Here is a 16,853-nt window from a genome sequence, read left to right as displayed (position 1 = left end):
ACATTTTTTTGAGGAAACATTCAACTACACCAGTTTCCATCGGGACCAAATCCATGACAGTTTGCAACTTGAGCTGGTTGCTTTCTGTTTTCACTGCACAAATTTATATTTGCAATGGTAGAAATTGATAATTCTGCTCTGAAACAAATAAATAAAAATGCTTTAAAAATGCTGTATTTTGCTCACAAATGAAAAGCAAAAGTTGTTTCAAAGTTTCACTTACTGCAGCAACTGTTCCTTGGTGAGTTTCCCCATTTGCTGCAATGCTCAGTAAGTTCCTCTGGAAACCACTGAGCACTCCCAGTACACACACAACACATCAGGATGAAGCCACAGCCCGAGTCACTTATAATAAATGCTCTCAGGTGCCAGGATAAAGAGCAAAGCTGTTTGTATTGCCCCCAAGCCATGATCTGCCTTCCAACACCTTCTTCTGGTATCTCAGAAGATTGTAAAAAGAAAGAGAAAGCTGGGAAAGCTCTTCTGAACTGTGTATTCCAGCCCAGGCTAACCCCATTAGGTTCCCACCATCACTGCCCCATAGCTCACCTTTGGAGTTTCACTGCATTCACCATCATAGGCAACATCAGGGACTTCCAGCCCAAAGCAGGGGCAGCTGGCAACCACGCTGTAAGGCCATACAGCTGCTGCCCCAACAAACCCATGTCATCCACAGCTTGGCACAAGGCAGAAGCACAGAGCTAGTTCCTGGTGGGTCCATTCCCAAGACCACCATTAGCTACAGGGGCTATGGATACGGCAAGGCACGTACAAAAGGCTGACATTTGTTGTCACCAAGGTGGGTGGTTATTTTTATTGTGTTGCACGTGTCCATGCAGTGGTCAAAATATAAGTGCAAAGGGGACTGCAGACAATGAGCAGTCTTAGCACTTGATCCCTAAGGTAGCACAAAATAGTAGCGTGATCTCGGGCTGAAGCACAGCTAGGTGTCTGAGCAAGGCCTCTGTTACAATAGGATGGGCTACAGAAACTATATGGAAGGAGGCAGGTGAGTAGAAAAAGGAAGCCCACCTCTGTCACAAACTGAGGTGCAGCAAAGCCCAGGATCTGCGGGAAAGCAGAAGACTTGTCTCCAAGGCTGATGACTGCCAGGCAAATGAAGCACTGAGGTACAAACCGAGGAAGCATGCCAGCATGCTAATTCCAGTCGGGGAAGCTTGCATGGTCCAGTAACAGCAGTGCAGTGCTCTGATTCACAGCAGTGTGTGCAGGGCATTAGCATGAGAAAATCAATAGTGGCTTCAGGAGAAAATTAACAGATGGTCATAGGGGAAACCTCCCTAAGGTTTTTTTTTCCCCCCCTTCTCTGTGATAATAGACTACCTACGAGTTTCTGAAACCACCTGCACATTTTCCCAGTATCGTGGCTACTGGTTAGAACAGGGTGTGCGTCTCCACAGTGCTGTTTGCGGCACTGGGTTTGCTTTTCAGTACATGCTTCTCATGTTCCCATGAACGACTGCATAATCCACAAGTTGGCTGTCATGATGCCATTGAGGGGTGACGTGGGGGTGATGACTAACGCTCAGGAGTAGGTTTGGAGAATACTTAGCATTTTCTAGCTAGTCTCACTGCTTCAGGAGAATCACCTGACGTCCAGGAACCCCTGTTTTCCCATTGCTGCAAGGGGAAGAAGTAAAAGCTCACTGGACTTTGGAGGAAGAGCAAAATGTATCAGTGTTTTTAAAGGCTCCTGCAACTCACTACAACAGACATTACCCAGGACAAAGTGCAGGAAAAGGAAATAGCACAACATCCAGGGACAGGCACAGAAAGCTCCACCACCCTGGGTGTATAATACTGCGAAAAGGTGGGGATGGGCAGCAAATGTGTATCTCATGAGTAATGAACACGTGCATTTTCATGTGGCATCACCATTCTGCCAAGGCTGCCAGCTAGCAATGCTTATTACTCTCCCTGCCAGGACGTGTGATGTATGGCACAGCCACATGCTCCTTCAGAGCAGCATGGTGGCATGGGATCTAGGACCTCATGCTACCCTCCTCTTAGCCTCACTTTAGCTAGAAGGTATTTGTCCAGATCCCAGTTGAAATCAGCCCAAATTTCATAGAACTGGGCATCAGTTCCACCACAATCCCAGGTGTTCTGGGATAAACATCCTGTGCACATCAGATCAATTCAAGAATCTCTGTGAACTGCACTGCTTGCCAACCACCCAGCTGCAGCCAATCGTGCAGGTACAGACACACAGGGCAGCGCCAGCCATGCCAGCTTCCCCCAGACAACAAGAGGGCTCCAGGGCATACAAAGCACTCCGCTCCTGGCAGCTAGGAGCCACTGACGCTGTCTCCTGACGTGTGTGAACACTCAGTTGCAAGAATCCTCTTTCCATCCCACCACAAAGACCCTGCAATTGCTGCCATGCATGTTCTTCCCTGTCTGCTGTGAGTTCTCTTCACCTGCACATCTGCTGCTCAGCCTCACTGTCTTCTGTGTGATGCCAGAGGGGCAGCTGCAGAAAGCCATTCCTACTTCTCATCACTCGCATGCTGCTGCCCTGGGTGGTGGCAGGCTCTGGTGGCCTCGAGGACTACAGAGCTCTGGGAGACTTTAGTAAGGCTCTGGCACCAGAAAGATGCTCTGCGCTCACAGCCAAATGTGACCTGTTCTGCAGGGGAAATCTTCCCTCACCGAGCTCATTCCCTCCCCCTCAGTTAACAGGCAGTCAGGACTAGGTTGTTGACTTGTTAAAGGATCATTGCCTCTTGAAATTGCATTTCAGGAAGCTAGAAATCACAGTTTGCTATCCACATGGTTTCTCTTTCCAAAGGTGACCTCATGCATGTGTGTGTAGCTACCTTCCTCCAAGAAATACCTGTGCATATGGCAAAACACCCTCACAAACCCATGCTGGGGTGCCTGCTGAGAGTGCCACGCTCTGTGCTAGGGCTGCGTCTGCTCCGGCATGGTGTACCTCACAATCCCTATTTTAAGGAACAGATGTGTGACATCTGAAGTGCCCCAGGCCAGTACAGTTGAAGGACATGAACATTAAGGGTTACAGAAGAGAATCTGTGGTTAGCTGGCAGCTGGCACAAGTATTGCTTTGTCTCATTAATAAGAAAACCTTTTCTAATGAATCCTACCTGCAGCCAATAGATGAACCACAAAGGCTCATCATTATTCCAGCCCTTTTCCAAAATACTGCTGGGTGACTAAAGACAACTGTTGCTTGGACAATGACCATCTTTCTGGCAAAAGACAATGACAGGGCAGGGGTTGCAATGCATGAAGTGCACGTATGCTCAATACTTGGAAGAAAGATATTCTCTAACGTCCATGTTTGAATTTTAACTGTTGACTGTGGGCCAGGTGCAGAGATGACGTAGGTGGATTTGTAAGTTACATCAGTAACTTAGGGGGCTGGCTGTACGCAGGCTAGCTACACCACGGCTCTGGACTGGCACACTTCCTCAGGGAAGATGCATGGGTCTGACTAAGTCTACAGGAGAATTTCTGAGGAGTTAAATAATGCTCTATCTGACATTTCAGCCTTTGCTGCCAACAGTGTCCTGAGACAAGCACTGGCAAAAATATGGAAGAGGTTTTTTGATGTTATTGTTGCTGTGGATCCCCAGCTACAAATCCTCTGCGTGGCTTTGGAGATGTTGAAAATAATCTATGAGAATGTGGATTATTTTTGAACTGGCATTTTAGTCAAGAATTGTGTTGGAAATAATGGTGATGGAAGGACAGCTAAGCTAGGCCGATTTGTTACAGTAAAGCTGTGTTGTACTTCAGATTACTTATTAACAAACAGCAAATGGGCCTCTGCCTTGACCTTTTTCATTTGAGCAAATATACTCTTCCTGCCCCTTGTAAACAGCAGGTACTGGTAACTGAGTCACGTACCCCCTCACATCACTGAAGCACTGAAGTTAGTTTTTTTTTTTTCATTTGTGGCAAGAATTTTAGTCAAATTGAATTTTGCCAGGCTTACTAAGGTTATTAGCAGTATTATTAGTCTTAATAATACCAGCAGTAATAATAATTCTCTGGATCACCATAGACTTGAGAACAGCTAAGTAGTTCAAAAATATTAATTAGCAAAACTCAATAGGAGGTCTGAGAAACCAGCAAAAATTGTCAGTCTTACTTCAGAGCTGAAGAGCTAAAAACAGAGCCACAGCAAGCAGAAGTGGCTGTTTGCCTGATGAGTTTCAATTAATGGGTGTTTCTTAGGTGTCATGAAATGCCAGGTGCCCAGTGCCTCTGGCAACACTGCCAGGTTAAAAGCAGCAGCCCACAGCACGTATCTGGAGCAGCATAAGTCAGTAGTAGGTTTGGGAACTGGAGTCAAAAGGATAGGTCCTTCCACTGAGGGCTGGGCTTTCAGTAGCTGCCCTGCTTAGAGTGGGACGCGCCCCAGGTGTGCTGTGCCTTGGGAACAATGGTCTCCTGGGCTCTTTGGAAAATAACAATCCTGATGATCTTTGGTGTAGCTGAAAACCAAGAACATGCCTAGAAGCCACATGTGCTCTTGTGTCAACAGACTACTGATACCCATTCCTTTGTCAGCTGTTATACATGTATTAAACCTTTTGGAGTGGTGGAGATGAATGCTGACAAACACAATGAACCCTTCTGCAATAGCTGATGACTATTTCTCCAGTCTAATTTTTACCTGACTTCTCTCTAGGTGTATTAAAGCTCCAGTGGTGGCCAAGTCATGTCAATGGCACCAAGGAGTTTGCAGTATTCATCTTGGTTATAAGTTAATTTTTCCTGCAGATATCACCCCAATCCACTCTGAATCACACAACATAAAGCACTCTGTAAACAAGGTGAAAGTTTCATCTAGATTCTTAACCAGTGATGTCTCAAAGTCTTTGCAGCAAGGGGTAATTAGTTGTATTAATTACAGACTCCTCTAGGGTACATTATGCCACTGCCTAGATAGGATTGGACATACAAATTGGAGGAGTGACTATTTTTGCTTTCTTTGATTTGTTCAAAAACCTTACCATTGGTAGCCATAGGAAGGACATAGGCAAAGTCAATCCCGGTGTTGTGTTTGCAGTCAGGATGACGCGGTGCCAGAGCAGCAGCCTCACAACTGAGAGATCCAGGTGCAGTTTCTCACTCTTGACACAGACTGCTCATGTGATCCTGAGCATGTCACGTAACCCGTCTGTCCCCATCTGTAAAATTAGGATAATGGTAGTTAGTTCATGTTAAAGCCTGAAAGATGTCAAAACAGTAAGAAAAAGGAAGCTTCTCTTCCCTGAGTCTTCATCCATCAGTGTCTTCTAAGAGTTGCAAAAAGCACTGTGACCAGCCTGACTCCATTTCCCTGCCTATGATATGATCACTGGTATTTGCCTGGTGGGCAATTTTTTGCCCTGTGGCTGTGCTCACTCGCTAAAGCAGGTTTTCCCTCAAGCACTTCATTGCTCTGTACTGCTCATTTCCATCCCAAACTCTTCTACCCCTCTCTAATCCCGGTGCCATATGACACTTCACACTTTCTGAGCTTTGTCAGCAGGCTGCTTTTTCTCAGCTGCTGCCTTCTACCACTGACAGTCAAAGCTGGTTAAGACAACCCCACTACAGTTTGGACACCATCACAGGAAACCCTCAAAAAAGTAACAAAAAAGATTTTGCTTTTCTTGAACCTTCCTAAAGAAAAATCCAGGCTTTCAAGCTTATCAACTTGTAGTCATTTGGTGACTACGTTTTTTATGTTTAGCTGCTTTCTTGACTATTTATCACTGTAGGAGGCAGTTACTTTTCAGGGTAATGCTTTGTGATGGCTTTCTCTGAGAACCTTCTCTGGGAACATGGATGACAACCTGATGCTCTGACTTCATCATATTCACTCAATTCCCTTCATTTAACTCCATCAACTTCTTTACAGAGTTAGATGTTCTCCAACTTTGCAATGAATTTGAAGCATCTCATTTGCTGACAATAGGTCCCAATGTCTCAAATGTTCTGCACATCTCTGGTGATATCCTCTGTTATACCTATTATCCACTATTCCTGATATCCACTATTATTACAAGAAACGCACAAGCCCTAGGGTTGAAATTTAGTGAGGTGTTGCTCTTGGGGAGCAAGTTGGTGGAGTCCATTTTCCTCCACGTTCCTTTGTCTCAGCAGCCTCAGCAGCAGCTATTTCCCAGCAGAAACACACTGGTGTCACAGGAGTTTTTGGTTGTGTGATGCCTAGTAACTTTAATAGGAGTCCCACAGCTGCCATCCCACACAGTGCTTTGAAGATTTGGACTGTGTTTCAGCCCAGAGAGATTGTCTATAACAGTCTCACAAACAATTTAGGCACACTTACTGGCTTGGCCAGTCCTCGTCACTTACATGTCACCCTTCAGGAGCAGCACTCCCCAGGCCGACATTTGGGCAGGCATGGAAGTGACACTGTGGCTCTTGGGAACCTCTTAGCCAGCGGGTCCTAGAACACACAACACAACTCCAGCAAAGGGGGGTTCTCGGCACAGCCCTCTGGCGTTGCCTTCTCCTGGTGTAACATTTAACAAACACCAAACAGGTGCAGGAAGAATCTCCCTGCTTAACATCAGCAGGAGCTGGAGGAGGGTTCTGAAGCCCTGGGCTCATGGGCATGTGGACCCAACACGGGCGTCAAAGAGCAGGATCACACCTGGGGCCGGCCCACCTCATGGAGCTCAAATGCACAGGAGCTGTTCGTCACCTGCAGCTGTGCAGTGGTGCAACAGCTCGTGTCCTCGCCTCACCCTTCCTTACCTCCATTTCAGATAAACCCTGAGTGCCTGCCAGTCAGCAGCTGCCTCCCTGCCTGAAGAGCACACCTGGGTGTGCTGTGGGGTGAACAGGGGACAGCCCCAGGCCATCACCCCAGCCTCTGGCTCTCACATAGCCAAAGCACGGGGTGTAGGGTGACCAGCCTGGGACCAGCTCAGCGCCCAGTGCGGCAGCCCTCTCCACTGTGGTTGCTCCCAGGACAGCCCCCTCGGCGGTGCAGAGGGAACAGGAAGGATCTGGAAAGCTCTGTGGCTCCGTGCCGTTTTCATGTTTGTTTACACACACTGCTCTCTGAATGGGCAGAGGTCTGTGAAAGTGCTGATTCATGAACATCCCTGCCATCTGTGGCCTCTTCAAATGAGAGCTCACCCGGACACAAGGATGATTTACTTGTCTTGGCTCTTCATCTCAAACTGATTCTGTCTCCATTCCCTCAGACTTCGAGGGATTTGGGCAAAAACAAATATTATTGAATCCCTTGAAGCTGCTGAGTTATCTCTGAGCCGTTGAACATTCAAGGTTCTGACAGGGAAAAAATGGCAAGAGTTAGTGCTGGGGACGCCGTCTCACAAACCTCACAGCCCTCCATTTTCTTCAAACCTACTGGTCTTGGCACACTCGCAAAGTCACAGTTTGGAGACTAGTGAAGGAAGAATGGAGAAGCTCTGCCATCCCAGGAGCTGGAGCTGGATCTGAACAGGGATTAGAAATGGGCTAGGATGCTGGATACCACACACATCTCTCTACAGTTACCTTAAAGGAGGCTGTAGAGAGGTGGGGGTTGGCCTGTTCTCCCACGTGCCTGGTGACAGGATGAGGGGGAATGGGCTTAAGTTGAGCCAGGGGAGTTTTAGGTTAGATGTTAGGAAGAACTTCTTTACTGAAAGGGTTGTTAGACACTGGAACAGGCTGCCCAGGGAGGTGGTGGAGTCACCATCCCTGGAAGTCTTCAAAAGACATTTAGATGTAGAGCTTAGGGATATGGTTTAGTGGGGACTGTTAGCGTTAGGTCAGAGGTTGGACTCGATGATCTTGAGGTCTCTTCCAACCTAGAAATTCTGTGATTCTGTGTGATCCACCCCAGACAGAATACAGCCACCTCATGTCCCATCACCAGAAAAGCTTAATGTCTTTCTTCCTCACACCAGCTACCAGCATGATGTACCGGCTTTGTGCAGATGACTTCAGCATTAGTCCTACTGCGCTGCCCTCCTCTCTTTTTGCACTGTGCTCTAAAAATCTGTTGCTGCCAATCCACTTTCCCATTAATGGCCACGGCCTCACCAAGCAGGGCAAAGCTGTGGTGAGTGAGCTCTCCTGTCAGGGCACGTTGTACACCACCACTGCAGCTGAGCAGCTGCCCCCTTCCTCCCCCCAGCTACGTCTTCCCACTTGTGAAACAATCCCCTCAGAACCAGAAGAACCCGCTCCAGGGGAAGGTGCCTGAGTAGGGCTCACAGGAATCGGCTCAGAAACTTTGTTATTGGAGCTGACACTGGAGTCCAGTGAGGTGCTCAGCTGCACCTCCCGCTAACGTCACGCGAGTGGAAGGCACTTTGCATGCCTCAGTACTAGCCCCAGCGTTATCGCAGGCCAAATCATAACCACCATAATAAAAGTTTGCAATAACGTCAGTTTAATTAATGGTGAGAAGAAAAAAGTCCTGCCAGGCCAGATGGCAAATCCTGAGTTTCTCACGTGATGACTGTCAAATTACTGTCTCCACAAAAGAACGTCATCAAGCACATTTAATAAACCCTGGAAATGTTTATCGAAGCAGCGGCAGAGATCCTGGCTGATCTGCCAGGGTCTGTGCCCAGGGGGGATCCAAATGCAGAGCTGAGCTTTAAGGAGCTGCCACCAATAAACGCCCTGGGTGCTTAAAACCAGACTTGGCTTTTAAACTTAACTGAGCTCAGGCACTGAAGTCCAGATTCACAGAGGACCCTGTCTCGCAGCCACCTGCACTCTGTGGTCTCTCCTTGGCTCACATTCACATTTTCTGCTGGCACACCTGCCCAGAACAGCATCTCCAAGTAGCTGCATTTTACACCAGCCTCCATGGGCATACAGAGACACAGACACCCCTTTCCTGAGCCCCGAGGTGGAGGTCTTGCAAACCAGCTCCAAGCAAGCCAAATGCATCCTGAGGCTCCTCTTAGCACAGAGCTCCAATTGTTTAACTCTAACCCAGGAGCTGCCCACCACCAGCAGGACGGAGAGAGCAAACATCCGTTTAGTGGAGGTTTCATGCAGGTTTCACTCTGAAGAGCTTCACCCGGAATAGCTGATCGGCTGGCAGTTAGACACTCTCATGGGAAGTGAGAGACAAGCGCTCGCAGATTGAGGAACGCATTGAACCCAGGTCTCCCACTTCCTCAGTGAATGCTCTAAAATAAAAGACAGTGACTTAGAAGACAGACACCAGCCAGAAGGAAGGAGCACTGCTCTCTCACTTCAGTGGTATTGCTGGCACTACCCCTGGGGAGAAGACTCTGGGCTTGGAGTCCTCAGAGGACTCAAGCATGAAGCCCTGAGTGGGGTTTCTATGCTCTGATGGGATGGCAAGGGAGGCAAGAGTGGGAAAAAAAAATTAGAAACACCCATATTTTCAGGCTGACCTTTGGATATCAAACATGCTTTGTGCTTGGGAAGCCTGAGTACATCAGCTCTGCTTTTGGTTTTAGGGTCTGGCTTTATGGTGAGACAGCGCCGCACCCGCTGTTCATAGCACCGTGCCCTGCACTGAGCCTGGCATCCGCGGGCCAGCAGCCACTTAGCACCTCCCTGAGGGCTCGATGATGGGGTGCCCAAGGGCCATGACCAGAACAAGGGTCTGCCACTCCATCTGTGCTCTTTGGGTGAACGGATGTGGTTTGCTGAAGCTTTGTGGGTCCTTTGGCTAGTGAATGGCAATGTTCTGTGGGAACTGGTTTTGACTTCTCAAAGCTTTTACCTTTGAGACAGTGGGACAGGACACTGAAAACTGCTTCTTCCCCCTTTGTAGAAAATGGGAGAAAAAATGACTTGATATTTTCATACTGCAGTAAAACCCTCTTTAAAGTGTAATAAATAAATTCTGCATTAAAGTGTAATAAATAAATTCTGGATGAAAATGCATTGTACTTTTGCAGCCTTATGTGTTATCTTTCAATACCAACAACAAGCAAACAAGCCTTCCACACAAAACAAAGCAATAAAAGAACACGTTTCAAGTGTTGGCCGGTAATTCCATGTAACATATTTTCAGGCCTGTCATGAAAAACAAGCAACGTAATGCAATTTTGGTAAGCTGTTTCTCTTGGCAGATGGCATTTCCATTTTCAGTCTAACTTGGAGGGCTGAAGTGACCACCACCACTCCACTAAAGCTAAACCCCCAGCATAGCTGCTGCAGCCACTGCAGAGTTCTGCTTTCACGTCGCTGTTAGCACAGGGAGTTTCAGAAGAATTTTGGATTGGCTTGGAAACAAGTCTAGCAGGGTGCTACAAATAGAATAGCAGAAGAAGGTAGCAGAGTAAAAATATGCAGCGTTAGATCACGGGTATGGAAGTAGCACAGACAGGAAGCCAATGAAAGGGATAGGCACGCTGTTGCTCTCTGCTATTTGCCACGATTTTGAACGCACTCCATTTCCAAATCTCTGACAAAATTCCCACTTGTTTAACCTCACCTCCCTCCTTCACATTGACACTCACAGCCAATCGGGAAAAAAAGACCAGCGCACTAGGAAGGAGATGGGTTGCTTTTAAGCCTGCCCCTTCAAAACAGCTCACACAGTCACCGGCTGTAAAGTTTCATCTCACAACAGGCACAGCAGGGCTGAACACAGAACCTGCACTTGAACCTTTCTGACCTTTGGGGATACATCCTCGTAGTTTGGGCTCAGTCAATTCATATGGTGTCCCACATCTGAAAGCTTGGGTGCCTACAGCAAGGCTTTGCTCATGCATCTAATGGCCTGGGTTATTTTCCAAGGTGCGCACCACGTCCAGTTCCTACTGACTCCTGCGGGATTCATCAGCCTCATTTAGGAATTTGAATATGGATTTAGGAGCCTAACTTTTGGCACTTGGGGTGGAAAACTTTAGCCAATAAGACTGCACAATCCTATTACCATGACAGCTTGGGAATGTGAGAACTCAGCAGTTTGGAATAAGGCGCCACATTAAAAATAGATTAAACCGAGAACAGCCCTCACGGCCTGCGGCGCCTAGGACAAGTGTCTGCCAGCTGAAATGCCTCGTAGGTAACTGTTCGCTAGTGAATCAGGTGCTGGCTGGAGGTGCCCGCAGTTGCCTCAAGACACAGACAGATTTTTTTTCCAGAGACACTGTATTTTTTTTTTCTAGCACCGTATGAAACTCGGCAGCTCTAACCCTAAGGGGATCCATGCAAACCTCCGGCTTGCTCTGGTTCCCATGGCACTCACCATCCACTGAGTTTCACTTTAAATTTCAGGCTCACAAATCTCCAGACTCAGCCCAGAGCGATAAGCTCTGCCAAGCCGGGGCTCTAGCAATCGAGCAGGACTCTTCCCCTTTCTCTGAACACTAATGCATCAAACGGTGGAGGAACCAAGCCGCCTTGTTGTGACACAGGGAAAACACGATTAGCATCCAGCGCAAGGTGCTGGAAGGGCTGATTTCCTGGTCCGTTTGCAGCCTGAGGGTGAAACAAAGGGTGAGCTTGTTCCCCTGGCTGGCGGCTCCCTGCTAGCCAAGGACAAGAGTCACTTGTCCCTTTGGCTCCCTTAGATCTGCCCAGCAATGACCGCAGAGATTTGCTGACCTGCCGGCAGCACTTAGGCCAGCTGGTGGGGTTGCATTTCAGTGGCTCTGTGTTTGCTTCTCCGACAGCTCCCAGAGGACAGTAATGCTTTTATGCTTAATATATGCTGTCATTTTGTATTACATCTTTTCTTTGGAAGTTACTTCATAAAAGACCAAACCAAAACAAAGACCCAAACCCCAAAATCCAAACCCCACAGAAAGCTGAGGACTGCTGCAGACATCGCGAGTGAATTACTGCTCCTTCAGCTGACACAGAGTCAAAAGAAGCCATAGCCCTGCTGGCTTCACAAGAGTAATCTGCCATAGAGTGGTGGTTACTGGTCACTAACATCACTTCTCCAGACTTCTGCTCTTTTTCTTCTCCAGTCCCATCATGTGGTGAAGCCCTTGATAGTGGCTTTTGCTGCTGTATCAGCATTTGTGGCATAAAACAATTGTGACAAACCTTTGGATTTGACAAACCAGCTGGATTGCCCAAACACATGACCAAGCACAACCCCAGCTCCTAACTGTCCTCCTCCAAAATCAGTCCTCCCATGCCTGATCCACGCAGCACCCACAGACAGCGAGGGTCACGGTCTTACACAAAGGACTGACAAACGACTGGCTCAGAGCAAGCTGGATCTATTTGCATGTAGGGGCTCAATGTGCTGGAAAAATATCACAAGCACACTCCATCCAGTTTCATCTTCAGCTGAGTACAGTAACTCACTGAACACTGCAATACACTTGACAGGTTAAGAAACCTTCTGCATTTTATTTGTTTTAATTCCCTGTATATCTCTCTACACTTTATTTTCCCTGCAGGATTGTTTGGGAATGCCTTACAATAACAGGATCAAGAAAGGAACAGTATATACCAGGTGTGTGAGTGACTAACTCTGCCCCACAATGAAAGCACTGCCAAAACTTGGGGGGATTTCAACGTAGTTCTATTTCTGTAGATACAGGTGGGCTGAGAACATCATTGACTAGGTTCCAGTGGAATAAATAAAAATAGGTAAATGATAGACGGGAACGTATCTCCCCCAAGCCTTGGGATTTACAAAGAATTCCCCTGCTCCCCCACTCCATACACAAACCTGCACATTGCAAGATCCAGAAGGCACCTTTTTCATACGTAATGCTAAAAATTTACTCTAGACTTTATAATCCTAAAATACCTCTATGGCACGAAGCCACATTTGCAATACGTGGGTGGAAAAGCTGTCAGCATAGCGGAAAAAATATTCTGCTGAAACTCAAAACTTTGCAGAAACAGCTGAGTCACTCTTTCGCAGTTAAGGTAGTCCAGGCTTGTTACCCTCTGTGCCTCTGGACGGAGCCTGGCACACGCACCCGTCCCCTGGCTGCCAGGACCCCGACCCCACCTCTGAACAAGAACCGTGCTTGAAGCATTGAGCAGGCTTTCCTCACACAGGTGCTTTGTAGCACCCACCCGTGCAAGCAGAACAAATGCTGGACATCCCGCAGGCTCGAAGCCTTCAGGTACCTGCAGCAGTGCGGCCAGATGTGCAGTGGCCAAGTCATATGCATCAGCTCAGCTCTGGTAAGCAAGACGATACGCAGCTGTACGCACAGCTTATGACCTGATCGCAGCTCGCAAGGCAAATGATGTTTCCCTGACCTCATAGGAATTAATGCTTTTTTTATTAAAAAACATGAACGTAATGAAAAAGCTTGAAAATCTATCTCAAGTGCTCTAAACTAAAAGGGTATAAGATCAAAACACCGAACAAAACATCTCCACATTTCGTTCTCTCTTTTTTTTTTCCTTTTTTTTTAAAAAAAAAACAAAAAACAAAAAAACAAAAAACTCTCCCGATTCAGTCAGTATTGTTGTTTTGACTGGTAAGAGGGAGCTGCCTACGAGACATTTATTAGCACATAAAATTACTGAAATTGCAAAGGTCTAGAAGTCGTAAGTGCCAACAGATTATAGACTCTAATGCAGTCACATATGAAATCTAGAAAGCTCATTTTAAAGGAACTCTATATAGCCTATACATTTTGATTTCTTCAAAATACAATTTGGCTTGAAAAATCCTGTAATCCTTTGACCTGCACTTTAAGTAGAATGCAAGATTTTAAAGAAAAATTAGATTTACCTATCCAAATCAGAAGACTGTACATACAGGTAAATAACAGCTTCCTTCACATGCATAACAACGCACCAAATTTTCAGTGTGTGAAAATAATTTTCATACGAACTACAGTAACAATATAGACTCATTAGCTGTGCTGTACACACACAGCCATGCAAGTGCTGTCACTGTGATTCATGGGTGCTAACAGGGCAAGTTTGCTGCTCTAAAATGGCAATATCAGAAGGTAATTTTGCATTTTAAATGCTAACTAAGGAATTGTCTATAAAAGCTGATGTCCCATGTCTGTGTTACATGCTAATATCTGCTAGCCAGTCTCACTTGCATCTATGTGTTTCCTCCCCCAGTGAGAAGACCAATTTCATGTTGTACATCACAGAAACGTGCCCAGGACATGCACATACTCAAGACATGAACTGTTGTTCCCTTGCCCCACGCTCCCATCGCACTGGAATTCTGGGTGGGACTCCTGTGATGGAAGAAATGCAGCGAAGGATTCCCCTACGTTTCAAACTTTACTGAAACTTTTCTCTTTGTTCTCATATTTCACAAAACCCAGCAGTCCTCCAGCAAGAGCACTTTTGCTTTTCATGGGAAATGACTCCGACTGGGGCAAAAAATATGCTTTTCTAAATAAACACATTATATTGTATAGCATGAAAGCTACAAAAATAATGGCCTCAGCACGCCTACTCCCTGTCTGCCATCACCAAGTACACACACCACAGGCTTCAGCTGGGTACCTTTTCAAGCACTAGGCCCTCTTACAGCAGTCGGACAGCTGGCTCCCCCTCAGACCTGCCTTCCTTCAAATATTTCCTCCCAGCCCTGAATGATGATGTGACTTTTGTAAATATGATGCGACTTTTGTCACCAGCAGAAGCAAACTCCAAATGCCCTCAGCTCTGCACCCCAACAGCAGCTGTCTGTCTGCTCTCTTCTCTACCTTCCCCTCTGTATCACATTTTCCTACCAAAATACATACTGTTCCTTTGAGCCCTAAAACACTTCCATTATTTTAGGTCTTCTCCTACAGGGCTACAGAAAGAACAAATTTCATTCACTACAACAAATACAAGAGCACTCTCTTAATGCTGCTCGTGAGCTCTTGCAGGGATAATTCAGGTCACTGACGTGAAGCTGAGAAATGCACCCAGCTACTGAACAAAAGTACGAACACCAGCAGTGTCAAGAAACATCTGCCACTGTTTATAATTCTAAGGAAATCATCCATATACAAATTAGCTTCAAAAATTTACAGTTGTATTACTGACAGCTAAAGAATCACATTTCCAACACCACTTGGCCATGACATTACAAAATAAGTTACGTGAGATAACTCAAAATGTGAACGTCATTCTTTACCTATTATGTAATGTCCTATGTGTTGTTACAGGTCTCATGAAATACCCACTTGGAATTTGCCTTAGCAAAGGCTGCTTTTAAATTGGTTTATCAACTCAGAATTCTTGATGGGATATTTGCAAATGTTATTGCTCACAATGTAAACATTAAACAGTATGCCTAGAGCTTTATTTATTTACATTACCTACATGTTCACTTACAATCAAAACTTGATGCTTTCATGTGGTAATCATATATTGACTTTTTTAAATAAATGTTGCCAATACTTTTTATATACATTCTTCTCTCAGGGAGCCAAATAATACAGTGCTATTCTTAAAACTGCAGACTAGAGAATCAAACCTTAGCTTTATTGCAGGAACAGCAATCCCTCCTTTACCCCTGCCTTCAGCTACAATGGGAATAAGCCAATTCTGTAACCAATAATAAGATAGGTCAAGAAAATGTTGGTATGAAAACATTGCTAGTCCCATTCTTTTGGAATTTAGCCTGAGTTCCAGTCAACACGGGAGGGCTGCTGACTGGAATGAAGCAAGCAGCACTTGCACACAGACTTCCAGATTTTATACTATTTTACGAGAAGTCTAAATGCTAATTTTCACAATTATGAGTCAACAACAAATACTCGTTTCAGCCTGACTCTGTCAACAGTGTTTTAACTGAACTGGCACGTCACTAAAAATGTGAAAATAATTTTTTTTAAAGTTCATGAATATACATTCCTAGTCCACCAATCCCCGCATGAAACTGAATTCTGTTCCACCAAAGAGAAACCTGAAGTATAAATGACAACATAATGAAAATAAGACATATATCTGACAGAGATGACTGTACAGTTGCATATGATGAAAGCTAGAATATGTGAGACTCAGTGACCAACAGCAGGTTTGGCAGTCAGCCCTGATCTCCCAGTTACCAGTTGGGGTGTATTTACTGGTATTTGGTTGTGTTATCTCCTCTCCCTGAGGAACACTAGTACAAATCACGTGGTGGATCCAATATGTATTAGTAGCCTGAGTTTTATTTGGTTCTTGAGGCAGATCTACAGCCAGATGCATTAGGCACTGCAGAGGGAATACCTAGAGTGCGAAAACTGAGGTACAGAAGTCCCACCGTATCCAAAAACGTTCTGAAACATTTTGAGGTATTTGTTCAGTCAAGACCTTCCCTAACTCCAATGGGATTTTGCCAAGGGAAGTGGTTTGAATGCCTAAAGCAGGGTTAATTCCTAACTGTGGCTCTTTTTTAATGTAAATAATTAGAAATCACAAAAACCCTGCTCATAGCAGGAGATGTGCTAACCCCTCTCCTCAGTCACTTGCTCCTGACTCCCAGTGAAGCTGCACCCAGAAGAGCTTCCATTGCTGCCTCCTACCAAGCATCCTCATATTTCAAAGGAGAAACCGATGCGTCCAGTAAAGGAGGGAATAATGTCTTAAACTAGGGCAGGTCTTGAATCTCCTGTTGACTAGGAACAGTTGTTAAAATGTAAGTTGCCCCTGCTGCACAAAAAATACAGTCAGTACAGGTAACCAGAGCCAGTGCCTGCTGCATGGGCCCAATCCTGTTCTCACTGCAGTCAGTGGCAGGACTCCAACCTGTTTAATGGGAACAGCAACAAGCTTTCTATCTCCTTAATATAAATGAAGATACGCATCTCATCTTTGACATATTTTGGGCTCAAAGCCATTGGCTGACACTTGTTTGGTTCTCTGTACGTACATGACTCATGGGATAATATAATGCCTGATTTCCATTCTGCCAGACCTGTCTTTCTCAGTGGTTAACTATTAATTCTGGAGGCAAGATG

At 45.9% G+C, this 16,853-nt stretch overlaps 1 long non-coding RNA gene across 6 annotated transcripts in view; it reads right to left on the bottom strand.

The window, feature by feature from the left end:
* LOC106017234 (uncharacterized) overlaps positions 1 to 16,853 on the bottom strand; it is a 60,297-nt gene that overhangs the window by 21,114 nt on the left and 22,330 nt on the right. For all 6 annotated transcript variants that reach the window (XR_011812333.1, XR_011812332.1, XR_005268770.2 and 3 more), the window contains exon 5: positions 5,007 to 5,183. This is a non-coding gene — a long non-coding RNA (uncharacterized lncRNA). The remainder of the gene's footprint in view (positions 1 to 5,006; positions 5,184 to 16,853) is intronic.

Source organism: Anas platyrhynchos, chromosome 12 (assembly GCF_047663525.1).
Source record: "Anas platyrhynchos isolate ZD024472 breed Pekin duck chromosome 12, IASCAAS_PekinDuck_T2T, whole genome shotgun sequence".
Lineage (NCBI taxonomy): Eukaryota > Metazoa > Chordata > Aves > Anseriformes > Anatidae > Anas > Anas platyrhynchos.
This window is presented reverse-complemented; position numbering and strand designations above follow the sequence as displayed.